At 40.4% G+C, this 4,349-nt stretch overlaps 1 pseudogene; it reads right to left on the bottom strand.

Annotated features, from left to right (window-relative positions):
* LOC100427772 (calmodulin-alpha pseudogene) lies at nt 1–499 on the bottom strand (annotated as a pseudogene).
* Between the last annotated feature and the right edge of the window lie 3,850 nt (nt 500–4,349).

Consider the following 4,349-nt stretch of genomic DNA (forward strand, 5'->3'; position numbering starts at 1 on the left):
CTATGCAAACTCTTCATAGTTTACTTGACTATCACCATCAATATCTGCTTCCCTGATCATTTTTTCATCAGCCTCTTCATCTGTTAACTTCTCTCCAAGGTTCATCATCACATGGTGAAGTTCTGCTGCGCTAGTTAACCATTGCCATCCTTGTCAAACACACAGAATGCTTCTCTCATTTCTTCTTCACTGCCTACATCTTTCATTTTTCTTGCCATCATTGTCAGAAATTCAGGGAAGCCACTTGTGCCATTACTATCAGTATCTACTTCATAAATCATGTCCTGTAACTCTGCTTCTGGGGGACTGCCAAAGAGGCCTCATTTCTGTTCCCAGTTCCTTTGCTGTTATAGTTTCATCACCATCTTTGTCAAACAGTAAATAAGCTTATTTGAATTCTACAATCTGCTCTTCAGTCAGTTGGTCAGCCATGCTGAAAGCGCTACCGGTTTCCGAGACGCGACTGCACGGCCACTCGGCTCGCTCGCTCCACTCGGATTCCCATCTGCTTTAAAGATCAGATAATCTCAATGCTCTTAATTCCAGACCATAGAAAGAAAGAAAACTATAGATTGACTTCACTTATGAATATTAATGCAGAACTCTTAAATTTAACTATAGCAAACAGAATCCAACAGCGCATTAAAAAATAACACATTGGCCAGGCGCGGTGGCTCATACCTGTAATCCCAGCACTTTAGGAGGCTGAGGCGGGCAATCACCTGAGGTCAGGAGCTCGAGACCAGACTGGTCAACATGCCGAAACCTCGTTTCTATTAAAAATACAAAAATTAGCCAGGTGTGGTGGCAGGCGCCTGTAATCCCAGCTACTTGGGAGACTGAGGCACTAGAATTGCTTGAACCCGGAGATGGAGGCTGCAGTGAGCGGAGATCACACTACTGCACTCCAGTCTGGGCAACAGAGAGAGACTCCATCTCAAAACAAAAACAAAAACAAAAACAAAACAACAAAAACAAATTTGTACAAATGATGATAGCAAAGACCTTGTACAACATGTGTTAAATTTCTTTTACAAAATTATTTATTTGCCTTTTCTTTGTAACTTATCTGTAAAAGGTTTCTCTCTCTACTGTTAAAAAAACAAAACAAAACAAAACAAATGCGTAAATAGTAATTAGGACTTAATTCTTGCATGTGTTCTTCCCCTATCTCACTGTCATTGTCCTGAAACCCTATTTTAGAAAATTGAGGCCGGGAGTGGTGGCTCACACCTGTAATTCTAGCACTTTGGGAAGCCGAGGCAGGTGGATTACCTGAGGTCAGGAGTTCGAGACCAGCCTGGTCCACACGGCGAAACCCTGTCTCTACTAAAAATATAAAAATTAGCAGGGCGTAGTGGCACACGCCTGTAATCCCAGCTACTCGGGAAGCTGACATAGGAGAATCACTTGAACCCAGGAGGCAGAGATTACAGTGAGTTGAGATAGCCCCATTGCACTCCAGCCTGGGCAATAGATTAAAACTGTCTCAAAAACAAACAAACAAACACCACAAAAAAATATATACTTAAAAGTGGCACTATCGCAAAATGGGTATATTATTCAGGTACTCGTATACTTTGAGACAGAGTCTCGTTCTGTCACCTAGGCTGGAGTGCAGTGGCATGCTCTCAGCTCACTGCAACTTCTGCCTCCCAGGTTCAAGCAATTCTCCTGCCTCAGCCTCCCAAGTAGCTGGGACTACAGGCGCCTGCCACCACGCCTAGCTAATATATATATTTTTTTGTGCATGTGTGTTTTCTTTTTTTTATTTATTTAAGTTCTAGGGTACGTGTGCACAACATACAGGTTTGTTACATATGTATATACGTGCCATGTTGGTGTGCTGCACCCATTAACTTGTCATTTACATTAGGTATATCTCCTAATGCTATCCCTCTCCCCTCCCCCAACCCTACAATAGGCCCCATTGTGTGATGTTCCCCATCCTGTGTCCAAGTGTTCTCATTGTTCAGTTCTCACCTGTAAGTGAGAACATGCATTGTTTGGTTTTCTGTCCTTGCGATAGTTTGCTCAGAATGATGGTTTCCAGCTTCATCCATGTCCTTACAAAGGACATGAACTCATCCTTTTTTATGGCTGCATAGTATTCCATGGTGTATATGTGCCACGTTTTCTTAATCCAGTCTATCATTGATGGACATTTGGGTTGGTTCCAAGTCTTTACTATTGTGAATAGTGCCTCAATAAACATACATGTGCATGTGTCTTTATAGCAGCATGATTTATAATCCTTTGGGTATATACCCAGTAATGGGATGGCTGGGTCAAATGGTACTTCTAGTTCTAGATCCTTGAGGAATCGCCAGTCTTCCACAATGGTTGAACTAGTTTACACTCCCACCAACAGTGTAAAAGTGTTCCTATTTCTCCACATCCTCTCCAGCACCTGTTGTTTCCTGACTTTTTAACAATCACCATTCTAAGTGGTGTGAGGTGGTATCTCATTGTGGTTTTGATTTGCATTTCTCTGATGACCAGTGATGATGAGCATTTTTTCATGTGTCTGTTGGCTGTATGAATGTCTTCTTTTGAGAAATGTCTGTTCATATCCTTTGCCCACTTTTTGATAGGGTTGATTTTTTCTTGTAAATTTGCTTAAGTTCTTTGTAGATTCTGGATATTAGCCCTTTGTCAGATGGGTAGATTGTAAAAATTTTCTCCCATTCTGTAGGTTGCCTTTTCACTCGGATGGCAGTTTCTTTTGCTCTGCAGAAGCTCTTTAGTTTAATTAGATCCCTTTTGTCTATTTTGGCTTCTGTTACCATTGCTTTTGGTGTTTTAGTCATGAAGTCCTTGCCCATGCCTATGTCCTGAATGGTATTGCCTAGGTTTTCTTCTAGGGTTTTTATGGTTTTAGGTCTAACATTTAAGTCTTTAATCCATCTTGAATTAATTTTTGGATAAGATGTAAGGAAGGGATCCAGTTTCAGCTTTCTACATATGGCTAGCCAGTTTTCCCAGCACCATTTATTAAATAGGGAATCCTTTCCCCATTTCTTGTTTTTGTCAGGTTTGTCAAAGATCAGATGGGTGAAGATGTGTGGTATTATTTCTGAGGACTCTGTTCTGTTCCATTGGTCTGTATCTCTGTTTTGGTACCAGTACCATGCTGTTTTGGTTACTGTAGCTTTCTAGTATAGTTTGAAGTCAGGTAGCATGATGCCTCCAGTTTTGTTCTTTTTGCTTAGGATTGTCTTGGCAATGCGGGCTCTTTTTTGGTTCCATGTGAACTTTAAAGTAGTTTTTTCCAATTCTGTGAAGAAAGTCATTGGTAGCTTGATGGGGATGGCATTGAATCTATAAATTACCTTGGGCAGTATGGCCATTTTCACGATATTGTTTCTTCTTATCCATGAGCATGGAATATTCTTCCATTTGTTTGTGTCCTCCTTTATTTCATTGAGCAGTGGTTTGTAGTTCTCCTTGAAGAGGTCCTTCACATCCCTTGTAAGTTGGATTCCTAGGTATTTTATTCTCTTTGAATGGGAGTTCACTCATGAATTGGCTCTCTGTTTATCTGTTATTGGTGTATAGGAATGCTTGTGATTTTTGCACATTGATTTTGTATCCTGAGACTTTGCTGAAGTTGCCTATCAACTTAAGGAGATTTTGGACTGAGACGATGGGGTTTTCTAAATATACAATCATGTCATCTGCAAACAGGGACAATTTGATTTCCTCTTTTCCTAATTGAATACCCTTTCTTTCTTTCTCCTGCCTGATTGCCCTGGCCAGAACTTCCAACATTGTGTTGAATAGGAGTGGTGAGAGAGGGCATCCCTGTCTTGTGCCAGTTTTCAAAGGGAATGCTTCCAGTTTTTGCCCATTCAGTATGATATTCGCTGTGGGTTTGTCATAAATAGCTCTTATTATTTTGAGATACGTCCCATCAATACCTAGTTTATTGAGAGTTTTTAGCATGAAGGGTTGTTGAATTTTGTTGAAAGCCTTTTCTGCATCTATTGCGATAATCATGTGGTTTTTGTCTTTGGTTCTGTTTAGATGATAGGTTATGTTTATTGATTTGTATATGTTGAACCTGCCTTGCATCCCAGGGATGAAGCCAACTTGATCGTGGTGGATAAGCTTTTTGATGTGCTGCTGGATTCAGTTTGCCAGTATTTTATTGAGGATTTTTGCATTAATATTCATCAGGGATATTGGTCTAAAGTTCTCTTTTTTTTATTGTGGCTCTGCCAGTCTTTGGTATCAGGATGATGCTGGCCTCATAAAATGAGTTAGGGAGGATTCCCTCTTTTTCTATTGATTGGAATAGTTTCAGAAGGAATGGTACCAGCTCCTCTTTGTACCTCTAGTAGAATTCA

This window comes from Macaca mulatta, chromosome 17 (genome assembly GCF_049350105.2).
Source record: "Macaca mulatta isolate MMU2019108-1 chromosome 17, T2T-MMU8v2.0, whole genome shotgun sequence".
Lineage (NCBI taxonomy): Eukaryota > Metazoa > Chordata > Mammalia > Primates > Cercopithecidae > Macaca > Macaca mulatta.